Genomic DNA, 20,821 nt, shown 5'->3' with positions numbered 1-20,821 from the left:
ACTTTAAAATTTCTTTTTAAAGATTAAAATTATAATGTAAACAGAACAAAGGAAGAAACAAAGCATTAAGTCATTGAGATAAATGCAACATACAAAGTATACAATTGGTTACTTCATTTTAACAAACAAGTCATATAGACAAAGAGTTTATCATGATACTTTCTTTTAGGAAGAAAAATTGTTGCTTTTGGTAATTATAAATTCTCCCATAAAGCTGATCATGTAGTTTTAAATTCATCTCTGTTACTGTCTCCATTGGGTATCCTTAATTGATGAGTCAATTTCTCTAGAACAACCTCTGACCAGACCCTATTTAACCAAGACCTGAGATAAATCCTTTCCACATCCCTCCAGTTTTTAGCAATTTAAATTTGTGCCACCTCAAGAAGCAATGAAATTAAATCTTTGTGCAAAAGAGAATTATTATCACTTTTAAATGATGACAGAAGCAAAAGGCTCCACAATAATATGCACCGGTGGTTAGACAAGTGCGTGCTTATTTGATCCTGTCCAGCAAGCACAAGTCCTGATGTCATGAGAAGCACAGATGAAAATATATGGTGGTGACATCCACAGAGAGGTCACCATGTCAAAGACATCTCTAAGAAATGCCTAGGGCCAAAGAAGGATCCAAACAGAGAGGAAGAGTGCTAGAAAAGTTGTGATTGTGCAGATTTACTGGTAAACCATCTGCCCCCCCCCCCAGTTAGTTTGTTGAGCAGCTTTGTTGAGAACACTGGGAACAGGTCTGAACACTGATTAATATCTTGTTGTGTTCAGATGTAGATGCCTATCCTGGCAATGCAAGCAATTAGGGAAACATGGCATAAAAGTGTAATGATCCCAAGAATCTAAGACGTAATAGCTTCTGAAGGTAGACATTTCCGTGCAGGTAGCAGAAAAGCCCAGGGTGGTCACAGTGTGGTGATGTGGACAAGGTCCTTGGTAGGATGAAAAAGACGACTTGCTCACTCGACCCTTGTCTGTCTTGGCTGGCCATCCAGGGGGGAGACACCATGAAGATGCTGTTAAAAAACATAATCAATGCATCTTTTAGGGAAGGCTGTCTTCCATCCTGCCTTAAACAGGCTGTGGTTAAACCACTGCTAAAAAAGCCTTCCCTTGACCCCCTGGATAGAAACAATTACAGACCAGTCTCACTTTTACCATCCTTAGGCAAGGTAATCAAGAGGGCAATTGCCATTCAACTCCAAGCAGTCTTGGAAGAAACAGATTTTCTAGATTTAGGATGGGCTACAAAGTTGAGACTGCCATGGTCGCTTTAGTTGATGATCTATGTCTGGGCACTGACAGGGGAAGTGTGACCCTGCTGGTGCTCTTGGGCCTCTTAGCGGCCTTCTGTACCATTGACCACAGTATCCTTCTGGAACACCTGGGAGAGTTGGGAATCAGGGGCACTGTATTCCAGTGGTTCCGGTCCTACTTCTCAGGCAGATTCCAGATGTGTCGCTTGAGGACAGTTGTTCGGCCAAGAGGGAGCTCAAGTTGGGTGTCCCTCAAAGTGCAATTATGTCCCCAATGCTGTTTAACATTTACATGAAGCTGCTGGGTGAGATCATCCGGAGACATGGGGCAGGGTGTTATCAGTACGCTGATGACACCCAAATATATTTCTCTGTGTTTCAGACTGATGCAGTGACTAAAGATGGCATCTCTCCTCTGAATGCCTGTCTTAATTCAGTAATGGACTGGATGAGGGAAAACAAACTCAAGTTGAATCCTGGTAAGATGGAGGTACTTGCAATAGGGACCCCTAATCCAGGAATGGAGTTATGCCAGCCAGTTCTAGATGGGTTCACACTTCCCCTGAAGAATTCTGTCCACAACTTGGGGGTTGCTCCTGGACTCATCTCTTCAGCTGACAGCTCAGGTGGATGCGATGGTCAGGAGCACTTGCTATCAGCTTCAACTGATATGCCAACTGTACCCCTTCCTGGAGCAGGGAGACCTTGAAATAGTAGTACCTGTGCTGGTAACCTCTTGGCTCGATTTCTGTAATGTGCTCTACTTGGGGTTACCCTTGTGCCAAGTTCAGAAACTTCAATTGGTACAAAATATGGCAGCCAGGTTGGTCACAGGCTTACCCAGAACCACATTACACTGGTTCTAAAATCTCTCCACTGGCTGCCTATTAGTTTCCGGGCAAGATACAAGGTGTTGGTTTTAACCTTTAAAGTCCTACATGGCTTGGGTCCTGGCTACTTGCGGGAGTGTCTCCTTCCATATAATCCATTCCATACGCTTCAGTCCTCTAGGAAGACTCTGCTACAACCTAAGAAGACTAGACTTTCAGCAGTGACTCAGACGTCCTTCTCATAAGCCGCTCCCAGGCTCTGGAATGACCTGCTGGATGAGATCCACCAGATTACCACCTTGGAAGCCTTTAAGAAGGCTATTAAAATGGATCTCTTCCAGCAGGCCTTTCCAGACTAGACCAGATCTACTGACTTGCCTCCCCCCTACTTTCACCTTTAAGCCATCTTTGTGACACTGGAAGTGTCATTGATACCATTGCTTCCAACCTCCCCTCCTCTAGAAGATGACTCATTTCCTGCCCAAATCTGCCTGAATTTTTTTACTTTATTAGTCCTGGAATGTTTTAAATTTTTCCTGTTTAATTTCTTTTTAGGGATTGATTAATGATTTTATGTGGAGGGGGGGGTTGGAGTTTTTAATTGCATTTAAAAATTGTGTGTGGTCTTATCCTAATATCCCTGTAATCTGCTTTGATCCTTTGAGGAAAAATTGGAATATAAATAAATACTATTAAAAATACTATTATAAACACTAGCTTAAGACCACCATAATCTTTGCTGTCATTTCATTGACAACTTTTATACCTCACTTTTTCTTCAAAACTGGGGCTCATGGCAGCTTACAAATTTTAAAAAATACAATTAAAACATATCAAAATTGACATTAACATGGAATTAAAATATCATGCCCTCCAATTGTCCTGATTTAGCAGGGACAGCTCTGATTAATTCTTTGTCATTCCACTTTTTTTTAGCTGTTTTTAAAATGTCCCAATGTCTCTCTCTTCTCCTTCTTCTTTTTCCCTTTGTCCTCAACTTGCTTCAGTTGTAGCAAACAGAGTTCAAAGTGCAAAAGAAGTTTGCATTCAATTAATTCAATTTAGGCGTGGTGAAAAGGAGGTAAAATCTTGCTCTTCGTAGTAGACTCAAGCAAAAGCAAACTGCTGCAACCTTGCTTAGCTGCAATAATAATGCAATAATGCAGCTTTAATCATGTTTGCCAGCTTGATTGCTCTCTGCTGTTGTTTGGCTATATGTTTCAGTTTTCATATGTGAAATACTGAAGGGTATGAAATACCAATTACCATTCTTCCTTAGCCTGTAGGGGAAAAAAGAAGCGTGAGGTTCATTTCTGAAGGTATATATAACCTAGAAGGCAGAGGGAAAAGGGAAGCAAAAATATTTCTTTTATACTGTTACAAATAGATAGAAGCTATACAAGGAGAGTGGCTTCTTCATTTAAAGTAGTATGCCTGAATGGCTGCTTAATATTTTATTCCGGCTCACAGCATGTGCAAATGAACTTCCCACTATTAAGCCTCTTCAGGTAGGAGGCATTTTGCCAGAGTTATTATCCATGCATATGAGCTGAGAATCCAAGGTTTGTTGTTTTCCTTCTCCTTGCACCGTCTTACCATACATAAAAAGATGACAAGAATGCTCTAGAATGACAAGAAAGCTCTATTAATTTCCCATAATTAGATTCACCAGATGTCACACATTTCCCACAATGAAAGCCCACTGGAGAGAGAGACCACTTTTTTAGATCTAGCACCATCTGGAAAATTTACAAAAATCTCCAGACCTTGCTAGGCCTTTAAAAGTGCTCATGCTGCCTAGGTGATTCTGGGAATCCTAAATAGTAACTGACCAACAAGAAAGCTTCACAAGAAGTTATTAGATAAACTGAAATAGGTGTCAAGCTTTATGTCTGCATCACGTCCTGTTGAAATGTTGAGAACTTAGAGGGAAAGGAATGTACAGTCGGCCCTTCTTATACACGGATTTTTTTATACACGGATTCAAGCATACACTGTTTGAAAATGTTCCAAAAAAGTATAAATTTACCTTGATGTTCCATTTTTTATTAGGGACACCATTTTGCTACGTCATTTAATGGGACTTGAGCATACACGGATTTTGTTATACACGGGGGATCTTTGAACCAAACCCCAGCGTATAACAAGGATCCACTTTAGTAGTATAAGGGGATAGTAAAAGATGTGGGGGTGCTTATGGGGGACAATCAAGTCACACTCTCACAGCCTCAGGGGAAGGCAATGGAAAACCTCCGTCTAAACAATTCTTGACAAGAAAGCCCCAGGATAGGTTTGCCTTAGGTTGCATAAGTCAGACATGACCTGAAGGCACACAACAACACGGATGGGGATAGGGTACTTTTATGTATTTTCGTTCTGTGTGATTTGGGGGCAAAATCCCCCCCCAAAATCAAGCCATGTTGGGGAAGTGAGGGATTTTGGAGGATTGGTGGGAAACTTCATGGGCCATAGAAGTGGAGTCTAGGAGCCCCACTGACTACACTATGCCTACACTTTTGATTTAGCAATAGCACTTACTTTTCTATACTGCATCATAGGAGTTTATCACACATGAAATTTGAACTAAAATCCAAAGCAAATCCGAAGGGAAGGGGAAGCAGAGTCAATTCAAATCCAAGGCAATTCACGTGATGGCTGACAACAGCCCTATGAAGTAGGTCAGGCTAAGAGAGACTGATTGTACTAAAGTTACTTGCAAATTTCTTGGATCAATGAGGAGCAGAATGTGGACTTCCTAAATCCAATACTCTAACAACTGAAGCATAGGCCCAGGAGTAGGGTTGCCATAAGTCAGGACCTCCAAACCAGGACAAATGTAGGACAACATTTTCAAATGTAGGATACATTTTTTAAAAATGGAGGACACGCGAAAAAATTTGGTGCTTTTAAAATTTTTTAATATAAATGCATGTTTCTTAGGCATGATCAAAATGGAGGACATTTGGGCATTATTCCTAGACAGATGACAGAAATGTTCTTCCCTTTTTGGCTAAACCATCCCTCTCCATTCCAAAACACACACAACAGCACATTTGAGCATTTCACATGGCTTTACTTAACATGGCCTCTTGCATATTTCAGAGGCTTATTACATAACCAAACCCCTTGCAAGGATGTAGCCAGGATTTTGGGAAGGGGGGGGGTCAAGGACTCAAGTGCCACCATTTTGAGGGCTAAGAGCCCCCCCAGACACAAAAAGAGGGTCGAGCGTTTACCCGCGGACACCTTGATGGCCACTTTAACTTCCGTTATGGGCTTCGTGCAATGAATCTTGGGATCTGTAGTTGAGTCATCTGTCAGGGTGCCACAAACAACTACAAATCCCAGCATTTCACAACATGGAGCCACGGGCAGTTAAAGTGGCATCAAACTGGATTATTTTTTCCAGTGCAATGCAAACTGAGTCCTCTGAAGGTGTTACATCAGATAAATCAGCTCGATAAAGCAACAGGGAGCTGCGCAAGCAAGAGCGGCAACCACCGTGCAGTCAGAGACACTGCTTCATGCGAGACAGTCTGCCAACATCTGAGCGAGCACGAACCCAGGCTGCATCCACCACACACCATTCCACGTAGGGGATTTCTTAATTTTGCAGACACACACAAACAAACACCACACAACCCTTTAATTCCAAGACCTATATCTATCAATCTATCTATCTATCTATATTATCTATCTATCTACCATAATTTTTAATATCCAAGCCATTATACGTTCCTTCTTTTTATAATAAACAAACCCCTTAAGAAAATCCTATTTTGGGAGAAAGGCAGGGTATAAATAATCCATAAAAAATTATAAGTGCATAGTCCCTTGGTGCATGGCTTGCCTTATAAGACTTTATACTTTATACATTTAAAACAATTTAAATCCCAGTAGGTCAGAGTGCTACAGAATCCTGGAATCATGAGTTAGAAGAGGACCCCTAGAAGGGCCCTGATCCAGTCCAACCCATTCTGCCATGCAGGAATCCCAGTCAAGCATCGTCAACAAAAATTATGTAATGGAGGTGTCCCATCTACATCCGGGTAGGAAACCTGCGGCCCACGGGCCAGATGGGCCCGGCGAGGCCTTGGACCGGCCCCAGCCCGGTCCTGCCGCGATTTGCCGGGGCTTGGGGGGGCTTGTCTATAGAGCCCAGAAACGCATTTTATAACATTTTTAAAAATCAGCAAATTTTTTCGCATGTCTTCTTTTTTTAAAAAAAGTGTTTCCATTTAAAAAATTTCCTACATTGTTGTTTATTTATATTTATTTTAAAAAATATTTATTATTTATTTTTGCTTCGGCCCCCAGTTGTGAGGGACAGCAACCGGCCCTGGCTCAAAAGATTGCTACCCTGATTCTACATGTAGAAGAACTATAGATTAATGCCTTGGAAACATCACCACCTTGAGTCCGTATATTGGGAGAAAGCGGGGATATAAGAAAATAACACAAACAACAATATCTGGGTATTGTAGTTTATGTGGACATTTAGCCTCTTTGTCAGAGAGTCTGGTGGACAACATACTCCAAAATCGAGGATTTTTCCATAGCATTACGCAGTGTCGACACTGGATTATTTCTGCAGTGTGCCCTTATTAAACGCAGTTCCCATTCAGTTCTGTGGTGCTTGCTGGATGATGGGGCCTGCAGTCTAGCATTGCTGGAGCAGGCCATAGGACTCCACAGCCCCATTCATCATCTTAGATTGATTCCATATATATTAATTATCTAAAAAACATAGAGCAAGAAGGACCCACGAAGGCCATCAGTCCAACCCCATCTGCCATGCAGGACTCTCCATCAAAGCATCCCCATTGACTGCTAAAAGGGCCAGCTAACTGTATTTTATTTATTTGTCTTTTAAAAAGAGAAAAAACAAGGCTGGAAGGAAGCCTCTTGCCTTTTGCATCACGACCCTCTTTTTTTGTTGTTGCAAAATCCAGAAATGACTGTTTTGAAAACATGGTCCATTCTCAGGGAAATGTCCAGAGTAGGCCTGAGTCTCCTTTCTCTGGACTTCCACAACCCAACTGACCTGAGAGCATCTGGTCTGACCCCCAACTCAGGAAACTGAAATCCTGAAGGTTCATCCATACTGAATTGTTAACAAGGCATAGTGGTCTCAGGTTTTGCTGAAGCTCAGTATGAAAGCACAAATTATTTTAAAAATATGTGCATTAAATTACCTTCAGTCTTGTCTATGAGTGCATTAAAACACATGGATCCATCTCCCAGATAATATCCCTTAGACATAATACGATTAAATTATACCAAACTCTGAAAAACCCCAAAATCCAAATACATCTAATCCTCAGCATTTGGGTAAGGAATTTTATTATTATTATTATTATATTTTATTATTATACTATATTGTACATGGATATAACAGCTAAAAGTTAGAGTCACCTTTCCTTCTTTCTTCAGTTCTCCTGAGGGAGGAGGGGGGGAGGAGGGGAGGAGGAGTGGAAGCCGGACTGAAGGAACGAAGCGAAGGAGTCATAGGACTCCCTCCTCTCTCTCCTCCTCTCCCCCTCCTCTCTTCCTCTCCCTCCTCCCCCCTCCATTAAAGCGATGGGCAGAGGAAAAGAGGAACTTTTGTTTTGTCTTTCCTCTGTTCCCTCGCCGTGGTTTAATGGAGGGGAGGGGGGAGGAAGGGCTTGAAACACCCCCAGGGCCGATGGGGGGGTTCCGACCCCCCAACCCCCCCCCGCTACGTCCTTGCCCCTTGGGTTTAACACTTAGCCTGGTTTAAACTGGCTATGCATATTGACATGTCAAGGTGTTTCACACGTTCTTGCACCCAGTGTACTTCTCAGAAGTTGTGCTTGGTCAAGGGACTTTGGTTTTTTTACTGCGCATGAGTTGTAAAAACCAGAGAACTACATGGCCATGCCACAGAGGCTTGCTGATATCAAACACCATGTCATCACATCATCACTATCATTGTCCAAGCAAGGCAAGCTGTTAGCATTCAAAGCACCAAAATGCACTATGGGAAAGTCACACATCTCGGCTTCAGAAACAGTGCAACGCATACACTCGAAGCTGATGTTATCAATATGATCATCATCACTATCATTGTCAAACAAGCGACTTGTTAGCATTAAAAGCACAAAAAAATACACCAATCTGGATTAGATATCATTCATTGGAAATAAAGTTCACTGAACATTAGCATTGAACCAAAGCATTCTCTTGTGCCGACCAACTACATGTCCCCATCACAATTACGCTTAGCATTGAAACAAGCAGGCATTCTCTTGGAGGGGAGGACTTAGAGAGAGGGGGGTAAATAAAGGGTTAGATAGAAGGTGGGTTAAATAAGGGGGTTAGACAAAGGGGGCTAGATAGACCAGTTATGGCCTTTTCTAGCAGTCAGTCCTGATTTGCTGGAATTTCTCAAAAGTGGCCTCTTCCACAGAGTTGCCATAAGCCAGAAATTCTGACATACTCCAGCTCCCAGAATTCCATAGCCTTGAGTCAGAAAAGATTTAAAGCATTGCCAGCCAAACTGGGTTACTTCTCCAGTGTGGATGCAGCGTGATGGGCTCCCTCCTGGGCTCCCTTTTGCCTTTTGCCTGGTGCCTCCCCCTCAGCCCCCCGCCATGGCCCCCACAAGTCCTGGCTTCCCTGGCCAAGGAGGGAGTTGGGCACACAACAACAACAACAGCAGCAGCAGCAGCAGCAGCAGAGGCAAAAGGGGGGAGGAAGAGAAAAAAGAAAGGAAGGAGAAAGAAGAAAAGGGGGAGAAAGAAGAATAGGAAAAAAGATAAAAAGAAGAGGAGGAGGAAGAGAGGAAGAAAAAGTGGGTTAGATAGAAGGGGGTTTAATTAAGGGAGTTAGAGAAAGGTTGGCTAGAGGCAGGGTTGCCATAAGTCAGAAAAGAGTTGGGCACACAAGAACAACAACAACAACAACAACAGAGGAGGAGGGGGGAGGAAGAGTAAAAAGAAGGGAAAGGAGAAAGAAGAAAAGGAGAAGAAAGAAGAAGAATAGGAAAAAAGATAAAAAGAAGAGGAGGAGGAAGAACAGGGGAAGAAAAATAAGAGGAGGAGGGGAAAGAGGAAGAGAAAGAGGGAAGAAAAATAGGATGAAGAGGAGAGGAAAGAGGAAGAGAAAGAGGGGAAGAAAAAGAAGAAGAGGAGGAGAAGGGAAAGAGGAACAGGAGGAAAAAAAAGGAAGCAGCTTGCCTGCAAAACCCTCTCCAGGCTCCAGCCTTGTGCCCGCACGAGGCTCAAAAGAGAGGAAGATCCTCCTTGTCAGGCTGGCTGGCCAATGGGGAAGACTGGAGCTGGGGCAGGCTCCTGCAGCAGGGGCAGGCTGTCCGGCCATTGGCCAGACAACCTGAACAGGAAGAGCTCCTGTTCAGCCCTGCGCGTGGCCGCGCAAGAGCGCACAAGGCAGCCCAAAGAGGGCACAATGAAGAAACGCCGACAGGGGCCGGGCGGCGAGTGCAAAGGCTGCGCCTCCGCGCCTCCACGCCTCTGCATGCATACAAGGGCCTGGCCAGCGGGCGGGCACACGTAAGGGCCATGCTGGTGGGTGGGTGCGCACGCGAGAGGGCTCTGTTGGCAGTCGCGGCAGCAGCAATATCAGTAGCTACAGCTGCAGAGCGGCTGTGGTTGCTGCTGCTGCGGCGGCCGCGGCAACAACGACCAAGTCCCGGGCAAGGGCCAAAAGCGGGACGGGACGTTCCCAACCCACCAAAAAGCGGGAAAGTCCCGCCCCCAAGCGGAATATGGCATCCCTACCCAGGAGAGGTCTTTTTAACATCAGGAATTGAACAGACATGACTTCTGTTTCAGCAAAGGCCTTTCCTGGACATGTCTGGGAGAGACCCCCTAAAACATGATGGAAATGTTTCCCTTACCACCTAGAAGCCATTTTGAAGCAAATATATAAAATGAATTCTGGGGAGCCCTGCAAACTACAAAAACAGTATTTTGCCCACTCATGCACTAAACTGTAGAGCCAGATATTGAACTTGGGACCTTATACTAGAAAAGCACATACTTTACCACTAGACTATCAGCAAATCATAATTCTATCTTATTTACACTGCATTGTTTTCAGTGGCATGAGTATTCCCCTCCACATTCACGTCATATGTAAATACTTTTTTTAAAAATTGCAGTTAGTATTAGATCCTGGAGATAGCTTTTCATCAATTTAGAAAGGTGCTTAAATACCTGAAAGTTCTTTCTTTATCTCTCCTACCTCTCCAGCCATAAGCATTTTCCTCTAAGATGAACTCCTAATGCTGAAAAAGCTCATTCACAGCCAGATGTCATTGTGCATTGGCTCATTTGACATCCCTTACTTGTATCTCAATTCCACATTTTTACTTGCTTGCATATTTCTGCACAGTTCAGGCCAAGTTCTATTTCTCTGCCTTTGGCAATATTCCCTTTTTAGCTGCGAGGCTCTTGTCCAATTAATTACAGAGTCCCTGTCAGCATTGTGAGCTTGTGCTTTTGGTCCTGTGCAAGCATCATTTGTGGTCATATTTTCCTCTCATATGATTTGTACAGAATCAAGATGGATTTTTTTTAAAGGTGTCAGATCCTAAGCCTTTCAAAGACAGCCTGCAGGACTATAGGGATTTCATTTAGACAGGAAGCAACCTATTCAGATTCGCCTTCAGTGGAAGGAGATTATCGCACTGCATTTTCCTACTGGGCTAGGCCCAGGATGTAACCTGAATTGAACACATATTATTGCATAGCCCTGTTCTCATTCAGTACTCACCCCGCACCCAGTCCAGCCTTCTCCCATTCCTGGTCAAAAATGAGAAAATTCTGTTCATAGCTGACATGATCACTTTCGGGCCGTTCCAGGTGATGTGTGTGGAATAATCCTATCTGTCTCAATCATCCTTGTGTTCTGATTGGCCGGGACTACCTTCTCCCCAGTCCTAGAACATCCCCAAACTCTACTCTTCTTTCGGTGGTAATACAAGGAGGGTGACACAAGTAATTTTCTTTTCCCCCATTATTTAAATTTGTTAAAACACATTTATAGCCATTATCATGCTATGTTAACAAGAAAAAACAATGCATGCTCCAGACCAAAACATTTTGTCGGCATTCCTTCAAATGCCAACATTGGGGAGGGGTTGCAGTACGCATGCGCAACAGTACACATGCGCAAAAAGGAGACGTGTTACAAATGACCTGAGCTCCATTACCACTACAACAGCAAAGGGTGTGCAATAGTATTCATTGTCATCACATTAACATTGTACTATTACGAGCCAAATGTGGTAACATCCGTTCCCATATCATTAGTTTACAGAGTGTTTCTGGGATGCAGTCGCAACGTTATGGACGCTAGTGTAATCATACATTTTCTAAATAGCTTTGCAGACCTGCCAAACACCTTCTTCTTCTTTTGAGACCTGTCTTCAGTTTGCTTCTTTTTCCTGTATGTGGTCACTTTCTCAAAGGCTGGGTGGGACAATTTGTGGCACAAGAATTGTATACAGCTGACAAAGGAATTTTGGTCAGTCCTCTGCCAAATTTAATGGAATCTGGATGGAGAAGAATGAAGGGGAGAAATGGGAGGGAGGTGAAACGGACAAAGCACTGGTAAGAGGAGAAAAGCCTTCTGAAAATGGCCAGTGATGACCTCTCTGACAAGAAGAGAAGAAATGGAAAAGAGAGACAAAGTGCACAGAGCAATGTGAGAAGAAAGCTATAAAGCTATAAATGAATGACTAAATAATCCCTAGTCATCATAGCTGGGTGGAAAATTTTGGGAGCTGTAGTCCCCAAAAACTAAAGTAACCTTTCAGGGTTCTGAAGAAAGATTCCCCAACTCTTCTCAAGACAATGTTATTTGGCAATGAAAACTGAAAGCCTTCTAAAACAGCACATTACAAAATAGTGTGCAGCTGGGTTAAAAAAATGAAAGAAAACCAGTCACACCAAGAAATCTTGAACATACAGATCAAAAGCCTATTTGAATAAATAAAAAATGCCTTTGCCAGCTTCTGCTAATGAACTAGCCTGATAGATCTTCCCTGGTAAATAATTCCAATATGGAGGTTCAAACAGCTGGGAAAAAAATAGTTTACATTTGTAATGGTAAGCCACTCTTATTTTCCAATTGCAAGCAAGGAAAAGGCATATGGTACATCACTTGGCCACGAAGATGTTTTTGTAGTGACCATGATTGCAAGCTGTATGGCAAGGAACTGAGAATCAGGTCTCTTTTCATTAGGAAATGCACTAGATAGACTGTGTTGGGCACAAAATGAAGCTTTTAACTTGCTGATGGGTGCCTTCTTATGCAATCAAATAAACACCACCACATTTGTTTCTTGGTGGCTTTTCGGCTTAATTTCAACAATCATCTTCAAGTAATCAGTTCACAGAGCCAGCATAGTATAGTGGTTTGAGCACAGGACTATGATTTCTGCTCGATCACAGTAACCCACTGGGTGACGTTGGGCAAATCACACTCTCTCAGCCTCAGAGGAAGGCAAAGACAAACCTTCTGAACAAATTTTGCCAAGAAAATCCTGTGATAGTTTCACCTTAGGGTTGCCATAAGTATTGAAGGCACACAACAACTACAGTCCACACCTCTCCCCACACACACCTGAAGCCACTTCAGTGGGATGGAAAGAGGGGAGGAGAGACGTGGGTGGCAGGAAAAGAGGATGGTGTGGCAGAGAGAAAGCAAGGGAAAGAAGAAAGTGGCAGAGCTAAAGAAGGGTGGTAGAGAAAGAGAGAGCAAAGAAAAATAATATATGTGTGTGAGAAAAATGGAAACAGGTGGAAAGAGGGAGAAAAGGAAGGGTTGTCGGCAAAGGGGAGAAAGAAGGAGATGTGCAAAGAGCAGAAAATGGCACAGAGAGAAAAGGGTGGTGGACAGAGAAGGGAAAAATAGAGAGGTTTGAAAAGAATGTGTAATATAAGGACAGAGAGCAAAGGGATCTTATAGCACTTTTCTGATTCTTTAGCACTCTGATAACACAGCTATGTCTTTGGAAAATACAGAGACAAGCGGGAAAGAAGGGCTGGGGAACATATAGCAAAGGGGTGAAACAGATGGGCAGGAAAAAGTGGCTTGAAGCTGCCTTTTGTGAAGCCACATTGAAACCCCACCAACTGCACCGCCGGCTCCCAAGGCAGCTGGAGTGCTCATGTCATGGCCATATGATATGGCTTCAAGCCAAGAAGAAGCGGAAAAAAGCTGCTTCTCTTTGAAACTGCTTTTCTCTGCATAAGGTGCCTAGAGGGTACTTTCCTCCTGGCTTCAAGGCATGTGTCATCTAAATGCCACACCTTCAAGCTAGCCTGAAAGCACCTCTTTTTGCCTGTCTGTTTAGCCCCAAAGTCTCAAACTGTCCTGATTTGGTAAGGAGAGTCCCAGTTAATCCTCTGCCTCCTCATTTTTTTCACTTTAAAATGCCCCATTTTCTCTCTCCTCTTTGAATTGCTGAAAACAAAGTTCAAGGTGCACAAATACAGTAGTTTGCATTCAGGTAACTCAGCAGGGAAGAATAGCATTGTCTAGCACACATTTTATGAGCTTGTCTGCACGGTCCAAATAAAATATCCTCCTCCCATTCCCACGGCAAGGAGTCTGGATGGCACAGGGACCAATCCTCAGTTCTGGTGCAAACTGTCTGGATGACTTCAACACCAAACCCACTGTATACCTTTTTTAAAAAATTTTTTTAAAAAAAAAAAACATTGTGCAATACAGGGCAGCTGTTTACAACACATCCCACTGTGATGACTGGCATCACTGACTCCATGGCAGATCATCCTGTGATTGATAATTGGGCACCTCATGTGAGTGACTCACTGAGGTGACAGTCCACACAGAGGCCGCCATTTTGACATTGCGGACGCATAGCATCCAGACGTCACGCGGTGGAAGTGACGCCGCGAGTGCGCGACTAGTGCCTCGCGGCACCACTTTCAGGGCCCAGAAAGAAGTGCCATTTCGGCGCTTCTTTCTTGTTGCGCCCGGGAACTGTGCGGTTTGGCCGCTGCGGTTCCTGGACATAGCAACCAGAGGCGGTGGCAGAGCGCCCTTCTTGGGCGCTCTGTAACACGCCTTAGTCTTTGAAGTATTCTTATGGACATGAACAAAGTGTCTTGTAGCATCCTAAAAACTAACAAATGTTTTTATAGCACAGTCTTTAGCAGAGTAGCACCTATTTCATCAAATGGATGGAGTATGATCCTCAGTTGTCAGGATACATGGTTGTAAAGGGTGAGAAAGTGAGGAAATGGGAAAACTAGAGATAAGTAGTAATGGAGTTCGAAAATTGCCATCTGTGACAAGTCAATTAGAGCAAGGGTGGGCAGCTTCTCTGGGTGGAAGGCCACAGTTGTCTCTGCCTGAAGCCCTGGGAATGGTACTGACCTTTACACTACACAATTATAGTGTATATTTCCACTTTGTCATGGCTCCATCCTAGGGAATCCATGAGTTTGTAGTTTAGTGAGACATTACAGCTCTCTGGCTGATAATTCTGAACATTTGTGCCAAAACTGCATCATAATACATTGGCATGGCAGTTAAAGTGGCATCATGATTACGATAACTGGGTAGTGTCACTGCCATACTATTGTTGGCTTTAAAAAGCCACACTTTAAAAACAAAGAATATAGGGTCACTTTGTTGTTAACTGCCCTCAAGTCGACTTCAGTGTCTGAGGACCCTAAGAAGAAGGCATCTCCAAGACACCCTATACTTAATGGACCTGCTCAGTTCTTGCGAACTTAGGGCCGTGTCCTCCTTGAATGAGTCTACCCTTCTGGTGTGTGGTCTTCCTCTCTTTCTGCTGCCCTCTGTCTTTCAAAGCATTATCATCTTCTCTAGGGAGTCATGTCTTCTCATGATGTAGTCAAAGTATGGCAGCCTCTGATTAATCATTTTGGCTTCTAGGGAGAGTTCAGATCTGATTTGCTCTTATAGTCATTTGTTTCTCTTCTTGGCCATCCACGGCATTCTCAACTCTCTTCTCCAGCACCACATCTTAATTTTCTTTCTATCAGCTTCCTTCACTGTCCAGCTCTCACATCCCGTACATAGTGATGGGAAATATGATGGCACGAACAGTGCTCATTTTATTGTTCAATTGTATATCTTTTCTGTTCCGGCCAATGATCGATCTAAGATATGGAGAATCTTTCACTAGTTCAGTTTCCTCATCATCTATATTTAATGGGGACACTTATCTCGTTTTAAATCACAGTCACACTTCTGTAAGGCTTTTTGGACTCTTGTTTCTGGGAGGGTTTTCTAAGTGGAAAATAGGGCTCCCCCCACTCTGTTGTGTGACATTCAGTGACAGCCACCACAATAAATTTGGCAGTGGCATGGAGGGACAAATACAGGCAAGAACTGTACGCCAGCTCCTGACCACTGTCGCTCATTCCTAGAATTATAGTGGGACTGTTTTCAAAATATGCACAGTAACCTTTCACAACAGAGGTAACTGATAATCACACAACACTCTCTCCATTGTGGAATTGTTGAATCTCCAACATGTTGGGAAACAATCAATTCTATTCAGACCCAAATCAGATATAACTGAATTTTTTGATAAGTTGCTGTCCATCAGTTTCACACTGGAGTCTCCCTTTAACAGTTGCTATTGCATTTAAGCCTGTAGGCACAGGAAATGGTGTGGGAAAGAGTTTTTAACACTTCCCATAACAACCCAGAAATATATACTGTGAATGAGCTAGATTGCCTATTTTACTTCTGGTTGCTAGGGCCAGCCATATTGCTAGGGTGGTTAAAAGATTCAGGTCCCAGATTCATGGGACACAAATATGCATAAAATTTGCATATGCTAATTTATAAGTGTGCGGGCAAATTTAAAAATAATTACTAGGCTGTGTTTAAATTTCACAGGGGGCAAAGTCAACCAATTAATTTCATTTCCAAATCATCTCATTTAAAATAAAATCTTCAATTAATTTCCATCCTGCCCTAAATCACCAGTTCTTTTCAATTACAATTAATCTGCAACCTCTTTCTGTCCCTTCCCCCACCTAACCTTCTCTTTCTCTCTAGAAAACTGTAAGCATATGAGGAGCCTAGTCCAAGCTGCAGTCTTCATTACTGTCAGGGAAAATATGAAAATAAATACAGATCATGCCTGAAGATACAGTGGACCCTTGGTATCCGCTGGGGTTTGGTTCCAGGACCCCTCCCATGGATACCAAAAGCCATGGATGCTCAAGTCCCATTATATACAATGGCAGAGTAAAATGGTGCCCCTTCTATAAAATGACAAAATCAAGGTTTGCTTTTTGGAATTTTTAAAATATATTTTCAAGCAGTGGATGGTTGAATCTGTGATAGAGTGGGCTTACTGTATCTACAGAAGCTTTCCCCCTTCTGTCTATATAGTCTCCAGATCTTGTGAGGTTTGCTAGACCCAATTAGAGGCAGTGTTAAGAGCAATCTCAGACAACATTCTGAATCACTGAACTTCCCAGCCTGGTCCCAGCCTAGCATCATCCCCTAGAGTAGAGTTTAAACTAGGGCTCTTGTAACACTTTTCAGACTAAGGAATTATCCCATTACAACAACAACAAAAAGCAACTTGTCCCTGCCATTTTCAAGTGGATTACAGAATGCAGTTTGGTATTATCATAGGGAAAATGCCACTGATGCCTCCATCTGACTACATCCCACCTAAATCTCAGCTAAAAGCTGTGCTCAGCCAGCTGATTTGTACACACAGGAAGCTCCCAACTTCCCGTGTGTACAAATTAGTGTCATTTTCCCTGCAATAATACCTGACTGCATCCCATAATTGACTTGAAAACGGCAGGGATAAATTGCTTTTTTTGTAATGGGATAATCTCTTAACTGAGCAGAAGAAGTTGTAGCATAAGCTTTCATAGACTTGGTCTTCAGATGCATGGAATGAAGTGGTGCCCATAAAGACCTTTATAATCAGACTGTATGAACAACCACAGAAATGCTAAACTTGGGGGTATGGCGATGAGATGAGAAGTTCACTTTTAAGGGACAAAGGCAGGAGAAAAGATGTTGCCTAAGGCCAGGGTGAATGGACCATATGAATGGTGAGGTGAAGGGAGTTTTGGAGTGTGGTGGGTGCAGGCTTGGAACCAGGAAAGAGATGTGATAAACTGGCTAAGGAGTTTATCAGACAAGGGAAAATGGAAGTATAATCCAATGGCAATCTGAATGCAATCATGGGGTTTCACGTTATTGCGTGATAGATTACCACATGCAATTTCAAGCAATGGGAAATCAGTTCGAATGCAATTTGAATTCACGTAAATTCGCTGAACTAGCAAATTCATGTGAATGTGTTCTGGCCCCACTTTCTTTTCATTCAAAATTAAGAGAAATTCCTCCCGTGTGATAAACCCCTAAGAGTGTCCTCATGAGACAGAGGTGTTTACCAGGGTTATAATACATAGTGTGTCAGGAGGTCATTCTCTCTGTTCAACCCACTATTGATAGATTGGAGTTTGTGGATATATATTCTGATTCAACATTCTATTGCAGACCTCAGCATAGCAATCCTTGAACATTAACAACAACACACTACAAAGGAAGACTGGAAAGAGAGGCCTGTTACAGACTGCCAAAATAAAGCTGCTTCGGGTCTCTTTGGAGGTATGCTATTTAAATGATGCGTGGGTCCTAAGAGTCCGGAGGTCGCGCCAAAGCCACACTCCATTCCTAAGCACTGGAGTGCAGCTTTGGTGCAGCTTCTGGATTCTTAGGATGCATGCATCATTTAAACAGCACACCTCCAAAGAGACCCCAAGCAGCTTTATTTTGGCAGTCTGTAACAGGCCAGAAATAGCTGAATTAGAATATTGCATTATTTTATAACGGGAGGCAAAAGAAAGAAAAGGAAAAAAAGGCACGGTACAGACCACTCCAAAGGGGCAGCCTGCACCCACCCCTTTTTCCGCTGGATTGGGGCCAGGGCAGCCCCACCAGCAGCCCTGCAGCCCCAATCCGGCATTTTTCCAGGCCAAAGAGAAGCGGCAAAATGCCGCTTCTCTATGGCCTGGAAAAGGGGTGTCCGTGGGGCTTCACTCCCCTGGACACCCCAGGAGCCATGAGGTGAAAGGGGCAGCCCCTTTCTCCTCAGGATCATTCCCGCGGCCATGTGGTTGCCACAGGAATGATCCACTCCCAAAAAGGAGCACCTTTCCACGCCTTGGAGCACCTTTCCACACCTCAGCCAGGCGGCCTGGCTGCGGCACAGAAATGTCATGCCTGTGCCATGCTGGTTGAACATGTTGTGTGCGTGACATCGTCAGGGGGCACCCGTGTGGACGGGACTCTGCCACGATGCCACCAACGGCACGTTTTAGGGTTAGGGACCATGCGGTTGGCGCGCGGTCTCTAACCCTAAAATCGCCATGGCTACGCCCCTTTATGCCCATTTGTCTCGGGCCAAAGATTCAAGAAAATAAGAGCTGGATCTTCTCACTCAGATCTAGAAAAGCATTTTGCAATTTTTGAAGGACAATTTTTGAAGGACTTTACAATAATACTTCTACTTAAGGCAGCATATTGTAATGGTTTGAGTGCTGGACTAGGATTCTGAAGATCAGGTTTCAAAACGCCATGGAAACCCACTGGGTGACCCTGGGCAAGGCACACTCTCTGAGCATCAGAGAAAGGCAATGGCAAGCCAACGTTGAAGAAATTTTGCCAATAAAACCAAATGATACATTTACCCTGGGATCACCATAAGTCAGAAACAATTCGAAGGCAATGTTAAGTATTACTATTTTAGATAACCAGGGATTCACACAATAAATGCCAGCATTTACGCAATAACAACAACCTGCTCTCCAAAATCATGCCTCGTGGTGACTTTTCTGAAGTAAACCATTTCTGGCATGCACATGTCATGTTTTGCTCATGATTTTTTGATAGATGAGAGACTGAGAAAGGCCTCTGGGGTGGCACTAATGCAAAGTAAGAGTGAGGGGGAGAGGACACAATGCTTTATTAATTATGCATGGGCATAGAATGTCTTGATAGTGAGAATTATCTGCAAAATATCTAATGCAACACACAGTTCAGAAGGATTGATTAAAAGTGAAATTGATTAAAAATCTGCCAGCGCATATACATTTGGACTTTACAAATGAATGCATCCAACTCTATGTTCTGGATTATGAGGGTTAATCTATAAACATTAAAGATGCAAACCTATACAGAGGTACCATTGAACCATATCCCATAGAAGACCTGTAAAGGGCTGTAGTATAAGGGTCTTGTATTGAACCCAGTGACCAGTTAGTCCCATCAAACACCTTGATTTGATTAATGAAATGGTTTCCTGAAAAGAATTGTGGCAAAAGTAGTTGGCATGCAATTAACCCAATAGGAAGAGAGGAGATGACAGAGTGGAGTTTTGCCCTTCTCCACAAGCTGAGGCAAAAGTAAACTGCTGCAGGCTCTTCTAATGAATGGGAGAGGGGTGTCCTTGTTAATAACTTTGGCCTTCTGGATACCACTTTAGCGTTTTTGGCTACATGTCCTCTGTGAAAGGTTGGTGAGTATACTCATACATGGATGTCAGGAGCAAAGTAATAGAAAGCAGCACAGCATCCAGACCAAGGAACATTACACGGCCTCACCCTTTCATCACATGAAGAGCCCTTCCAGAGCTTGTAAAAGTTACTTTTTCAGAATATAGCTCCTAACTTCTATATATATAAGGGTGGAAGTTATAAAGACAGGATTATAAGGGGACACAATGTACCCTGAGCAGAAAATTTCTACTTTGCAGCACAACGTAATCATGAGAGGCAAAGCTATTTGCTCCATGAGATACAGCTCGGTCTTTTGAAAACTTCCCTTGGTAAAAGTTCCTAGGACTGTTTCCAGCTCTTCCCTTTATGAGCCAAGTGGGGTATTAAATCAGCATGGACTATCCACAGCAAGAAGAAGTGGTGGTCAGCACTAGCAAGTCTGACTCCTGCACTTCTCTAAGGGAGGTTTTCTCATGCTTCCCTTTTTTATGTTTTTGTCACGCACAAAAGAATGACAGAGCTATTGAAAGTACATCTCTCTTCTCTGCAGCAGACTCCTGAACAGACTGCACCAGCCCACACCTTTGAGTTGCAATGTCCAGCTGCCATAAGGAGATTTGCACAGCATGTTGGGAATGAGCTTATGCAACAGTACCATCAAAAAGAACATCACTCCTGTATTGGGGAGGAAGGCATACCCTGGGCAGGCTGAGTTCAAGGGAAACTATTTAAAGCATCAGTTTAAACAATGAGGTAGTCAACACAGGCCAAATAAAATGTCCTCCCCTCTCAGTGGGGCATCTGGACAACACGTGGCCCGATTCCCAGTTCTGGTGTAAACTATCTGGACAATGTCCAGCCAGTTCAGCAACGAACCCGCTGTCTACCACATCTTTAAATATGTTTTTAAAACTCACAGTTTGGTCTAGATCTTTCTGGAAGATCCAGAGCCCTCCTTTGTGATGCCGGGAGGCCATTTACATTGCATCCCAATGTGGCATCAGTGTCAGTGCTTCCGCCATAGCAAGGCACTTGCTTTGAGGTAAGAATGAAGTGCCCAGGCATGTAATCAACACTGCACATCTTGTTCTGACCTCACCGCAAATGACTAGTTGCTGCTGCCATGGTGCCAGATGCCACAGCGGGACATCCATGCAAACAGTCACCTGGCATTGGATGGTCCCAGGTAATAGGGGGA

Source organism: Sceloporus undulatus, chromosome 1 (genome assembly GCF_019175285.1).
Source record: "Sceloporus undulatus isolate JIND9_A2432 ecotype Alabama chromosome 1, SceUnd_v1.1, whole genome shotgun sequence".
NCBI classification, from domain to species: Eukaryota; Metazoa; Chordata; class Lepidosauria; order Squamata; family Phrynosomatidae; genus Sceloporus; species Sceloporus undulatus.
This window is presented reverse-complemented; position numbering follows the sequence as displayed.